This window comes from Mauremys reevesii, linkage group 7 (genome assembly GCF_016161935.1).
Source record: "Mauremys reevesii isolate NIE-2019 linkage group 7, ASM1616193v1, whole genome shotgun sequence".
Classification (NCBI taxonomy): Eukaryota; Metazoa; Chordata; order Testudines; family Geoemydidae; genus Mauremys; species Mauremys reevesii.
Window position 1 is genome coordinate 59,415,478 of NC_052629.1, and position 14,433 is coordinate 59,429,910.

General features: G+C 42.3%; 1 long non-coding RNA gene across 3 annotated transcripts in view; it reads right to left on the bottom strand.

Moving 5' to 3' along the window:
• Nucleotides 1-711: 711 nt before the first annotated feature.
• LOC120409077 overlaps nt 712-14,433 on the bottom strand; it is a 187,544-nt gene continuing 173,822 nt past the window's right edge. For all 3 annotated transcript variants that reach the window (XR_005601103.1, XR_005601104.1, XR_005601102.1), the window contains one exon: nt 712-1,359. This is a non-coding gene — a long non-coding RNA (uncharacterized LOC120409077). The remainder of the gene's footprint in view (nt 1,360-14,433) is intronic.

The following is a 14,433-nucleotide window of genomic DNA, read 5'->3' on the forward strand; positions in this document are numbered from 1 at the left end:
CAACAAGCATTATGCTTCTTGTGGAGGTGGATTACCAGGAGCGCTCCAGCTGCAGAGTCCAGGTGCTCTAAGTGCCTTGCCAGTGTGGACGGGTCGGGAGTTAGGGCACCTGGGGCTGCTTTAATGCACTCTAACTTGCAAGTGTAGCCATACCCTAAGAGTCTGATAGAGTTCTAGCCCATGAAAGCTTATGCCCAAATAAATTTGTTAGTCTCTAAGGTGCCACAAGGACTCCTCGTTGTTTTTTCTTGGTTTAAGTTTGTCCTGAAGATTTTTTTCTTAACCTACTTTACTCTGAAATGAAGATGAATGAAATGCTATATTTTGGACCACATCCTGCAGCAACCAATAGAGCAACTAAAAGAAGGGGCTACTCTATATAAGTTGGGGCTGACAGAATCTGGCCCTGAATAAATGTGGAAGCACCCTCTCCTGTCAAAGGGAGTTGTTCAAGAAAACTTTTGGGCTTGTTTGTTTTTCCAATTTACGTGCCGCCTAAAGCTCTTATGTTGCAGTAGGTGGAGAGACTTCGGAGAAAAATGAGTTTTTCTTTATTGTTTATGCTCTTCTAGCTAACCATTTGCTGCTGCATTTTAAACTAAAAGTAGTGCATTTCAAAAACCCTTTACAGGAGAAGTCCATGTGTTTTCACCCTCTTTCATTTTGCTAGAGAGGAAAAAGAAAACTCCCTACATGCAGCTTGTGGCCACCTTTACCATTTTACTTCTGAAGCTGCACTAGAGAGAAATACAGTCAAGAAACCCTTTGAAGTTTAACTCTCTCTCACATTTAGGTTTTTAAGTTCAAATGCCAGTGAAATGCTATAAAAATCAGAAGTTTGGGTGTCTTTGATTTCAATGGACACCAAAGCATGACATCACTGAGCCTAAACAATAACTAAAGTGTAAATTTAAACTAAGTCCAAAAAAATCAAAACCAGCTCTAGGATCTTTGCATAGCGCAGAGAAATAGAAAAACCAGATGTTACACCAGACAGCATATCCTGCTTTTAGGAAATGAGACACAGCAGGGATCACAACATTTTAAATCAGTCACGAGTTCTTTTCTAGTTATTCCCTTTAAATGATGTGCTCCAATATTTGCAGCCAGCCTCCCTTCCTCCTCCTCCCTGTTGTACACAAATTCATGTCATAATTTTCTCCTCTTAATTAGTTGTTTAAATGCATTTGTACAGGAGAATTACACTGGGATCCAATGTCCCGCTTACTGGCACCAGAGAGCTCAAAGTAATCAGGAGAGCGCAGGAGCGGAGCCCAGACCTGGTTATTTATTTATTTTTGCCAGCAGGAGCCTAGCATCAGCAGTCACCTTGATTAAGGAGAAGTTGTTCTTGTTCACCTGAGGGGAAAAGAATGAAAGAACGAAAGAAGAGGTTAGCCAGATGGCGCGACTGGAACTATTCCGCAGTGCTCATGCCTGTTTTACCATAGACTTCTCCATTCAACCCTGTGCTGCAGCATTACAGCATTTCCCTCCACTTCTGACTTTGCACACAGCTGGCACCTCCTGTAATCAATTTAATAAGACATGACCTATGAGTTAATATTCCATAATGACAAGGCCACCTTCAGTCCATTAATGGAGATGTATCATCAGCCTCCTCTTCCAAAAGTAGGAGCATTAATGACTATGAAATCAGTACACAGAGGCTGAAAGCAAGTAGTAGACCCTGGTGGAAAGGGAAGCTACAATCCACCTGCAGAATGAGAACCCAATTAGCAGAGGTAGTTTTGTTTGATTGAACTAAGGAGAGGCAATTTAGGATAAAAATAAATCTTACAAAAGGTTACAGGGATATCTATGCATTAAAGAAACATTTCATTCTGGTGGCAGCAGAAACTGTGGCCAATTACATTAAACCAAGAAGACAAAGTTGTGCATATAACCTGTAACTCCTTTAAAGAACAATAAATCATCTGTTTTGGAGGCTACTGGTCCGTCTACGTATTTAGCAGTCAAGTATCTTTCCTGACATCTAACTCAAGTAGCCCAAATAAATTGGATCCCTTAACTCTTAAAAAACAAAACAAAAAACCACTGCACATTTTGTGTCTCCTTGTAATCTTTTAATCTAACACCGTCTGCACGGTGTTCTCTTTTGAGCATCTGGGACTCATCATGCAAAGTTCCGGATATTAAAATGTACAGAGAACTTCTCTGTAGGCTTAATGAATTACAAGAGGAGGTCACACTAACCACTGCACAAATCTCATTTGGGCAGCTCCATGCAACTAGAATTGGGACATACACATCTATAAATATTTCTCCAAGTAACGCTTCTAAGTTCAACCATTTCTTTACCCTCCCTGTAGCTGAAATCACAGAAAGGCAATGCGGTGGGCTTCCCTTCTCTCTGAGCCTGCACTGCTATCCACTGTGAAACATTAAGGATAGCTTATCTTATGAAACATGATTTTTTTTTTTAAAGATATAATCCGAAGGGTAATTAAATGTGATCTGAGATATGTAATATACTGTTCCTGAGCACATGGAAAGGGGCCAAACTCTTTCCAAGTTAGATGCTTGTGACCTGAGGTTAAGAAAAGATGATTTCATAAACCTGACTATAAACATTCCACTACTCTTAAAGTACTTTTTCTTCTCTACTGCACATTAGACAAAGTGGCAAAAGCACCAGTGAAATGATGACCTTACCTCCTTACTCCAGGAAGAGGAAGAAAACATTGCATTCAGATACTGATAGGGAACTTTTTACCTGTGGATACAAGCTTGCTTACATCTATGGCAGGAAGACAAATTCAGTGGGTGTAGGTTTGGGATCATTCCTGCCAAAACCATTTAGAAATTGGTTTGTAGTGATAGGCTGGGCTATGAGGTCCAGATTCCAAGGGTTGTTAGGTTTGGGTTTTTTTGTAATCCACACATACTTTATATGCTAAATCATTGCTTCTTCTGGATATTTTGCTACTTAGATACATCTGGCTTTGTTTAATGTCAGCACTTTAACTGTGCCACATTTTCATTGCAATAATCTACGATACTCTAGTGAAAAACATGAAGGAAAGAGGCTAAGTTTATTTTATCGATTTCTGGCAGATGCACATTGCCACCACATTCGGTGATCATTCAAACAATTAATATAATCACTTATCTGCTTTCCTGGATACAGAGAAGCCTGAAATGCATAACATTAAAATAAAAATCTTACCTTTACAAACCCTATCCTTAGCTGTTTTGTAGCAAACTGATGTATTTTAGGCATCGAAAGAATTCCTCTGCATTCTCAATTATGATATATTTTACTATTTTGCATAACCTCTACTGGAAAACAGCCAACACAAATTGTTCTCAAACCCTCTTCTCCATCCCTGGACATATTCACAGTTTCAAGTCCTTGCTATAAACTCTTAATCCTCCTGCCACTAGAAGTGAACACTAGAAAGGTATCTGAAGCCATGACAACAAATTGCTTTCTGAAAATTGTGACCTAAGTCATTCTCAAGGCACCCTGCACACCCAGGTCAAACACTGGTATGTGTTCAGTAACTCAACCGCTCATTTCTACTGGGCACTGTTTAATTTTTTTTTAATTTCAGGCCTTTTCTTTATGGAAGAGAAAGGTTGCAACACTCTGTTTGGGAATGTGGTTAATGAGAGAACCTCTAAGTGGTTTGATGCTAAACACCCAGAAGTTCAGAGTATTCTTTGAACCTTGCCTTTGCTTCTGCAAAATTTGGATTTCCATGTGAGCAGGAAAAATGTCTTGAGATTTCTGGCATTTCCAATTCCTGATGGAAATACAGTGAAAACAGCCCATCTAAGAGGCATTTGGAGTGTTCTACTGCCATTCGCACCTAGAACCCAGAAATAAGATATGTGAATAACAGAAAAAGTCATCTGGATGTTTCAGAACCTCAAAGGTTGCATGTGGTTTTGAGAATGGATAAAGACTATTGGTGGAATCAGGATGCTTATTTCAGACCACCCATCTCTACATGTGATTAAGGATGGTTAGACCACTTTATATTTAGATCCAGACACATACCCACCCTCCTTGTCCTTTCACCTCTTTTTGCCTGTAAAATAAAGGGAAGTATCCACTGATTTTGGAAATATACAGAGCAGTTTGACATATTCAGATTTCTGTGCTATTTTGATTTAGCATAATCTCATTTTATAAACATTATTTCTTTTTAATGCATCAAATAATGGTAAATAAACAAGTCTTCACTGAGGACTAAAGTTCCTCCTTCTAAAGAAGAAATATTAAGAGCCTATTTCCCGTATTCCTTACACACCCCAACTCCTAAGGTCAAAGTTTTAAGTGTGCAAAGAGTAAATTCAATCCCACGATATTCAAGCTTACAAAGTACTTTATAGACACATAAAAATGTTTTCCATAAAACCCATGGAAGAAAAAAGAAAATTCTCCAACAGCAAGAATATTAATATTAATGAAAACTTATTCCTCAAGAAACTTCTGAAAACCCTTCTATTCTGCCAAAAACTTCCCAGCTTCAGCAATTGTGCACCACTCAGCATTCACCTTCAGAGTTAAGAGTGTTTGCATTGTATTCTTTTTCTTATACTTTTAGGGTGAAATCCCGGTTCCACTGAAGTCAATAGCAAGACTCCCAATTACTTCAGTGGAGCCAGGATATCAATTTGTTTGTGAACACCTCAGTCCAGAGATTCTGTTCCTTGCACAGGGCTGCTGCTATAACGTGTCTGATGAAGAAGCTCTCTGCTAACGTGAGAGCGCTGTCCCGTCGGCATAATAAAACCATCTCCCAGAGAGGCAGTAGCTATGTCATCAGAAGAAGCTCTCCCACTGATATAGTGTTATCCATACCGTCGCTTAGGTCGGTGGTAACTTACGACACTCAGGGGAGTGCCTATTCATACTACCGAGTGACATAAGTTATTTTGACAACCTGTAGCATAGACAAGCTCTAACAAGCTAGACTCAACTATAGATAATGTAGTGATCAGAGTCTAATGCCCTTAATCAAGTTGAGTCTGCTTAACTTAAGGATATCAAAATCTGAGCTAAGTAAAAAACAATAATGAAGACGGTTGTGAAAAAGTATTCTTGCTCTATGGCTACTTGAACTCCAGACAGTAAAGAATTATAAGCAGAGCTAGTAAAAAACATTTTTTTTTGTGTGGAAACATGTTTGAAATTTTTCTTGAGAAAACTGAAATTTGAATTTTCAAAAAATTTCTCCACTCTGTAAACTGGTAACAAATATAGCAAAAATTCATTTGCAATAACAAACAAAAACAAAACAAAAAACCCACATGTAATTTAAAATTCAACCAGCTCAAATTCTAAATATTCTTCAGTCCAACATGTTATAGAAGTGGATGGGTGAGATTCTGTGGCCTGTATTGTGCAGGAGGTCAGACTAGATGATCATAATGGTCCCTTCTGACCTTAAAGTCTATGAGTCTATCTCATTAGACAATAGGAGCAATGATATCAGTACATGAGAACTCACATACACAAAAAGGTTGGCAACAACAAGAAGAAATGGTTTTTGATGGCCGCTCACATACATAAGAACATAACAGCCATACTGGGTCAGACCAACGGTCCATCTAGTCCAATATCTCGTCTGCTGACAGTGGCCAATGCCAGATGCTTCAGAGGGAATGAACAGAACAGGGCAATTATCAAGCAATCCATCCCATCGTCCAATCTCAGCTTCTGAAAGTCAGAGGATTAGGGACACCCAGAGCATTCCTCACCGTCTTAGCTAACAGCCACTGATGAACCTATCCTCCATGAAATTATCTAATTCTTTTTTGTAGCTTATTCAGCTGAAAGCAATGGGTGAGATAAGGATGAAATGCTAGAAGAGCAGCAAATACTCTCATATGTATGAAGGTCGAAGATGTCAAATGAAATTCTTCCAAGATGAATAAGGCAACAGTCCCCTGATTAAGGAAAGTCAGTGATGCAGAGAGACTAATTAAATACTTCCATTTATCCTTCCTCATAATAGAACAACAAAGAGAGACTGTTTCTTACTGACTATGTACAGCACCTAGTACAATGAGTCCTGATTTCAGTTGAGGGTTCTAGGCACTACCGTAATTCAAATAAATAGCAAGACAATTACATTAAAAGGCTGCACATTTAAAATGGATACAAAAACTATTTTAGACACAATGTATAATCAACCTGTGGAATTTACTGGTGCATGGTATCATTAAGTCATAGGAGTATACCTACAGTTAAGCCAGATGGGAAAAATTTGTATAAGAGTGATCAATTTTTATGCTTCTAGGCATAAGTGCGTCATAAACTAGGAGTGTTTTGGTTTGGGGTTGGGTTTTTTTTTTAAAGAAAAGTCTCCTTTCCATTCAATAGTACAGCATTGCATAGTGTGACTTTCTCTCTGCCACTGCCCAAAACACTGGGCTAAGTGGACTGAGGACTATTTCAGTAGGGCAGTTTTTATCTTCTTAAAACAATAGAGGTCTGCAGACTGACAGAGTATTAAGCTTAAATTGCAAATATGGGGCCAGATCCTCATCTAAAGACAATGGAGCTACACTGACGTACACTAGCTGAAGATTGTTCTCACGATGGAGGAAGATTGCTTAGTTGCACCAGTCCTTGGCATATATGCTGGACATTCCAGTTTAGACTGACAAATTATTTTCATATTAGCTCAAGTAGTACATCTTTAGCTGCACTGTCTCTGCATTTAGTCACAGGACAGTGAGCAGAGGGCATGAAAGAACAGCTTTGCTGTCTTGACAGCACAGCTGGTGGTAGAACCCCTCTGGGAAACAATTGGAAGTTCTTGCACGTATTTATTGTTTCAGGATTGCACAGCGAGCAAGACAATATAGAGAGACCCCAATTAGTTAACCAGAACATACCTTTCAACCTTCATGAAAAAACAAACACTCCCTCAGCTACATGGGGTCTGGAAACTTCTTGGTTTCCAAGAGCTGATGATTCGCTATTTAAAATGAAAAGTGGAAGGGCAGTTCCCTTGGTCACAGCCTGCCTCTTGGCAGCATAGAAGTTAGGTGTGTACAGTCTGTTCTGCAAACTCCACCTGCTGATTGAATTGCTTATTCATGTGAGCATCACTGAAACTAGTATGCAGGAAACAATGAATAAGGAGTTGATCAGGGAGAGTAAAATCAAGATTTGTAAACAAGCCAATGACCGGTGTAAATAGCAATAGCACACACTGTTATGTGGAACATGTAAGTTATTTTGTACATTCAGCCACTTTGTCCTTAAATCATCAGCCTCTTTCTCCTTCCAGAGATTCCCTGCTCCTTATCACTAGGAACATGTGAACCAATATGGATAAAGAAACCTCTTCTATAAAGGGAAATGGGAAAAAGTCTGTGTCACTGAAAAATTATCAAAGTACTCTGCAAAATATCTAATATTCAGTATGTAGCAACGAGAACTGACACCACACTATGTGTAGGACCAGATTGCATCTAGCCTATCATGGCTACACCAGAAAGGCAGAGGGCATTCCCAAAAAGAAGAGGGATAGAAGTGAGGGGATCCTTAGCATATTCTTCCAAGCTCTAGACAATGGGTTCAAACCTCCTGTGGATAGGAGAGACAGACTGTGCAGCAGTAGAAGAGGCCGAGGCTCATCATCACTAGAATCTCTTGGAGGCTGGTAATAATACTGGGCAGACGACCACTGCCTGAAGGAAGTCTGTGGTCTCACTTACTTCCTTCTTAGGTCTGGAACACAGAGGCTACGTCTACACTACCCGCCGTATCGGCAGGTAGCGATCGATTTTTCAGGGATCGATATATCGCGTCTCATCTAGACGCGATATATCGATCCCCGAACGCGCTTCTATCGATTCCGGAACTCCACCGCCCCGAACGGCGGTGGCGGCGTCGATATGGAGAGCCCCGGACATCGATCCCGTGCCGTGAGGACGGGTAAGTTATCGATATAAGATACTTCGACTTCAGCTACGTTATTCACGTAGCTGAAGTTGCGTATCTTATATCGATTTTTCCCCTTAGTGTAGACCAGCCCAGAGGCTCAGGGAGAGCTGATTCACCCAAGAGTCTTTTAAGGACTGGAGGGCCTCATCCATCTTGGAATTTAAAAGTTAACTGCTCTCCCAAGGGAAGGTCCTCAATTGTTTGGCCTTCCTGGAAAATCCCTGGAGACTGGAGGCAGGAAGAGCTTCTCCTGGCCACCCATGTAGCCATAGTACACGCCGCTGTGTTGGGCTTGAAAGGATGTGTGGACTAGTAGCTGTACTTTAGACATGATGGTCTTTAGTGCCTCTTGGTGTTCTTGAGGAAACCAGACCACAGACTTGAAGCAGTTTGTTCCAATTCAAATAATCATAGATCAGCAATGCTTGGTAATTAACCAGACTCATCTGAAGGCTGGCAGATGGACAGACTTTGCATCTGAACAGGTCTAGCCTCTTCAGGTCTTTCTCCCTAGCTGAAGATTTGGGAGGTCCCTGCTGCTTTGATCTCTTGGACTCCAAACAACGCTGGTACTGTGTGGGAATAAAAGTATTCAGATCCCTTGGAAGGGACTTGGTACTTCCTGACAGCTTGCCTGGCCACTGGCATGAGCCACTGTTCTTTTGCAGTTTTCAAGGCCTGGTCTACACTACGGAGTTAGGTTGAATTTAGCCGCGTTAGGCTGATTTAAAAATGACTGCATCCACACAAAGTGGACAGCACTTTGAACTCCGATGCACTAGCCAGGAAAAGCCCAGGGAACTTTTGAATTTCATTTCCTGTTTGGTCAGTGTGGCGAACTCAGCAGCACAGGTGACCATGCAGTCCCCACAGAATTGTAGAGCGTAGAATGTTTCTATACTCCCCCTATCATCTCCGTCCCTGAGGTTATCACAGATTAGAAGGCCAAAAAAACGCACTCGCAATTGTCTTCCATTGCTTTCACAGAGGGAGGGGTGACTAACAACATGTACCCAAAACCACCCACGACAATGTTTTTGCCTCATCAGGCATTGGGAGCTTAACCCAGAATTCCAATGGGCGGCAGAGACTGCAGAAGTTGTGGAATAGCTACCCACGGTGCAATGCTCCGTATGTCGATGTTAGCCACGGTAGTGAGGATGCACTCCGCCAATTTAATGTGCTTAGTATGGACATACGCAATTGACTGTATAAAATCAATTTCTAAAAATCAACTTCTATAAAATCGACCTAATTTCATAGTGTAGACATACCCCAAGAGTCCCTGATTTTAGGCATGGCGAGCCTGCTGGGCATGGAAAGATAGCACAGTGTGCAGGAATTTATGAGGTTTCTCCTGCACCACTTCCAGAGGTATAGCTAGAGTCTCTCTCATGTGCTTAATGAGGTCCTTGAGTGTCGTGAAGTCATTGATTGAAGAGATTTACTCCATCATTGGGAGAGGACAAGAAGATCACAGTGATGACAAGCTGCACTTTTTGTACATCCTGTTCCTCATCGCTTTCCTCCTGCTGCCTTGTCAGGATCTGAGGCTGTGTCTATACTGTCACTTTCAGCGCAAAAACTTTAGTCGTTCAGGGGTGTGAACCCCCCACTCCAAGTGACAAAAGTTTTAGCACTGAAAAGTGACAGTATAAACGGTGCTTTATCGCCAGAAGTGCTCTCCCCTGGCGATAAAGCATGACTACACGTCCCACATCACAGCTATGTTAAATTCAAAGTAAAGTTTCTCTCTCCACATGCTCTCAACAACCTTACTGGACAAACGTCTTAGGCCAGGACACATTCTTCCGATTAATGGATGCTTCCTTTGGTGTAGTCAGTTGATGGACAGAGAGAGCAAAGAGGGGTGTATCTCCTCTCCCTCCTTTGAGAAGCATCTCCAGCTGGAAGCATGCGGACAGGCATGCAGACTGTGTGGACAGGAACCCCATGCTGTTTCTTTGCTAAGATGTAGATTTATCACCCAGGCCCCTTTTTCTGCTGATGAATAGTCCTCAGCAGGTAATGGCCCATTGACCTTGTTTACACCTGGCTGAGGCATCAGCTTGTCCTTTGTCTCTGAGGAACTGGTTTTGCCACTCCCCAGATTTGGCGCATGTCTTAAAGTAACACCATCCATTGCAATCGTATAACTTTACATACATTGTTGCCACACATTTTACCAGGACAATAATGACCAACAAATTATGAGTTTTCAAATGATACCTCACAAGGCATACTTTGTACAAAGATTATTACAATAGCGTGTAAGGTGTATAGTTTGTCACCAGGCCATCCTGTCTGGAGTATCCTGACTTTACTCTGCTCTACCTAAATCAGTGAAATCCAAACCCAAGACATCTCCTTTACCAGCCATACTGATGCCTTGTTAGCTGGTAGCTTAGTTATCACCACCCTCAACCTCTTAAGGAAACTCTGGTGCCAGGCCCACAGATAAAGCACTTGGTACTGTACGTACCCTAGATATGGACACATTAGGTACCAAAGGCACTGGGCACCAAAGAGCATGGTTCTGAGGTTGCCAGTACAGAAGTGCTGAGTGCCAAGCTGCTGAAAACCGAGGCCCCATGAGCCAAAGGACTGGTACCAAGAGAGATGTGGTCTGCAGGCTTAGTGGCTCTCTTAATAGAGAGTACCGGGAGGGCCCTTCTCAGGCCAAGTCCAGAAAGCCAAGATGAGTCAGACTTAACAGCCTTGAATCTCAGGTCAGCAGGCACTGGAGAAGGTGACGTATGCTGCACCTCAGCTCTGGAGCAATGCTGCTTCCTACCCCATTGAAGGTCATTGAAGTCAGAATGGAGGCGGATAGCGTTCGATGTATCGGGGATCGATTTATCGCGTTTCATCTGGGTGCGATAAATCGACCCGCTAATTGACGCCCATACTCCGCCTTGGCAGGAGTAGTAAGCGCAGTCAATGGGGGTGCCGCGGCAGTTGACTCGCCACTGTGAGGACGGCCAGGTAAGTCGAACTAAGCTACTTCGACTTCAGCTACGCTACGCGTATCTTAGTTCGAACCCCCACGCTAGTGTAGCCCAGGCCTTAGAGAACGAGTGACATATGGTACATTTTTCAGGAATAGGTCCCTCTCCTCAACAAAATAGGCAGCTCAAGTGCCCATCGTTATGTGGCATTGTAGCTTCGTGTGAGGTGCTGGTTTTAAACTCCAGAGATTTCACTTTTGCCATTTGGCTAGAGTCCCTCTACAGAGAGGGGTGTTCTGACTACAAGCAGCAATTTTTTTTTCACCAATAGGCAACAAGACTAACCTCTGAGTAAACTAGCATATGGTGCAGAGAAGCAGGCAGACACTTCCGGGTTTCCATCTCAGTGCCACATGTAGTCAGAGGGAACTTAGGGGTAGCTAGGACAGTCTCTTGAAACACCCTTTCATTCTGACTGTATGTGGAATATAAACATGTTCAATAAAGGAAAGATCATTTTCATGGATATATTTTTACTTCTCTCTCTCTTCTGGTAACTTGGCTGGTCAGTATGCAGAGTTTTCTGGTTAGGAATTTAATAGAGTATATTGGTTGGTGATTTAAAGGGTTTAATCATCTGAGTTCTGGATGCATCAGGCTTCCTCATGAAAAGAGCTGTGTCTGCATTTTTTCTTTTTATATATGTAAAAATAAAACAAAAACCCCACAAACTTGGCTGTGCTGTCAAATTTGTGATGCCCAAACTTATTTACATACACTTATTTACATATACTTCATAGAAGAGGGAGTTTATAATAGCTGAATGCAGGCAGCTCTGTGAAGCAAACCTAGCATTCCTGCTAGTCTTACATATAATCAATGAGCCTGCAGTGCATACACTGATGAATTGGACAATGAGACCGAGGGACTGAGTCACATTCAATCAACTCTGTTTCCAGCAATGTGTCAGCAATGATGCCTGCCTTGTTTGGTAGTGCTATACACACATGACTATATAGAAAAAGTATAATTGAATAGTCTTCTTTAAGAGCTTTTTTAAAATGTCTGGATATATATTTGGCATTTTCTCAGTGATAACTATAGTATTAGCCAAGAGATTTTTCTGCCAGCATGAGACTTCCAAACACAGAACAAGCACATCCACAAAGCTGTAGCCACTTGGTCTGAAAGATAAAACATAACAAGGACTCATTGGTGATGTTCATTTAGCCCTAGAGTGCAGCAGGGTGAGATCTTTAATCTGTCCAGTGGAATAGGAGGAGATGGTAAATCTAATAATTCGCCATAAAAAGGAGACATGCTCTTCAGTGACTGTCTGCAGCCATTATTCCACCTCAGGCTGTGACCTCAAGCAGTAAGGAGAGCCAGACCTTGGTACTATTTGATTATTCCATAGGTAGTTGCTCTCCAATGCCCAACATGATACTAGGAAGCACTGTCAGCTGGATATGCTGTTTTTCAAATGACTGAACAAAGGTACTAAGGTGGGAGGTCAATACAGGAACCACAGCTGATGGAAACAGGGGGGAACTAGCACCCCCCCAGGGAAATATTATTGGGGGGTCCACCCTCATGTACAACGCAGACGCCGTGTGTGTATGTGCACGCGGAGATGAGAGTGGGAACCACCATGGCTGGGGAGCAGCCATGGCAGCACCCAGGATAGGGCCAGAGAGAGGGACTTGGAGGGGCTGAAGTAGGCAGGAACCCCCAGGACCCTCCTTCTGAGCCTGGAGACAGCAGCCCTCCCTCCCAACAAGTTCAGTATTTCCCCTCACTCCCTTTCCTATTCCACATGTGCGTGTACACACACAGAGTTCACAGGGAATTTTTGCCACCCTAAAATGACCTATTCACAATAGTCCTTTTTTTAGTCCAGATGTCCTAACCAAATTCCAGTTTGGGCAGCTTCATTCTGTCTATCGAAATGCACACTACAGTTTCACTTGGAAAAGATATTGGTGGTTAATTAGTAGTAAGTGATGCAGGCAGAGTAGCACGAAAGAGCGCTTTATTAAACATGGTGAGAAGTCAATGGTACATCCTGAGGCTGGCATTCCTAAAGCTCTGGATGCTCAGAAAACCTGATCTTCTTTCTCCAGCTCTGCTTATCACATGACATGAGCTGGGCCAGGGTCTAATTTCACACTGCTGCAGATCAGGATGAACTCAAGAGTTACACTAGTTTTATGCCAAAATAAAGTGAAAGGACATCATATTTGCTTCCTGTCTTAAACATGTCTAATGTTGCTGTGTGAGGGTGATAAACAGAGGACACATTCTACCTAAGATGTCACTGTCTTTCAGTGATGAGTAAAATGAGTCCAGTATAGAAGTTGCAATGCATGTTGAGGTCTTCTGAGATGGGCTTAACAAATGCAGAAAGCAGGGAGAATGGTGATCAGCAAGTAGAACAGCAAACCAGAGGCCAGTCATATTCCTGTGTGAGGCTCCCTGTTCCTCAGGACACTCAGAGGGCAATATTTACAACAAAACAAATTGCTATTAGCAATAAACAGGAAAGTTGTGACCAGACATGGAGTACTCTGTGTTAAAGCCATTGTCACAACCTTCTCTCTGCTCTGAAGGTATCTCCAACCTTCCCGCTGGGTAGCCTGGCTGATTATTTTGCAGTTTACAATCCCGCCTCATTCTCCTTCCCTAAGCAGCTGTGCAGGAAGAGGAAGAATCCCAGCTGGTAGGAACCTCTTGTTTGGAGGTTATAAGGTAGGAACAATGCACAGTACAGCAATATTCCACCGTGATCCTCCAAGACACCACAATAGCTACTGTGAGATGGATTCTTTTGGACTGTTGCTGAAGTATAGTAATAACCAAATGGTAGTAGCCTTGGACAAACATGAGGAGTTTCCTCGCTAACTTCTACGAATGTTATGTACCTCAAGTTAATTTGCAGTCAACTACTTTGGAGATAACCCCGTTGAAGCTTTGTCTTCACTGGAAAAAAGGGCGGGGTTATAATGAGATGTAAAATCCTAGAGGAGACCAGGCACTGGTCGTCTTTACCTTGATGTAGTTAGTCCAAGTAAACACTAGCTTGGAGGTATGGGACTGACCTTGCCTACCTACATCAAGGTAGATGTACTGGTGCTTTGTGTCCATTGGGTTAAAAGCATGCCTTTTCTGTTGCTGTGAATCAGCAATCAGGAAGTGTAACTGCAGCACAAGTAGACATACCCCAGCTAGCTTTCACCTAGCGACCTCAAACAACAAGAGGAGTGAAGCCACAGCAACACGAGTAGTGGCACAGGCTAGCTGCCCGAGGACATCTCTCAGGTCCCAAGTGAGCTTGTACATTATGTCTACATGTGCTGCAGTCACCCCTCTGACTGCAGCGTAGACATACTATAAGTCTGTGGAAAGCCTGAAGCAATAGCTCTCACAGGGGTGAACTATCCCAGTCACTGCAATGGAGTGTTAACAATAAAACCTAAAGATGGTCATTTCACTATCAATATCATTAGTTATTTCACTGCTGAGCATTGAAACACTCAGCTAATTAGCTTACCC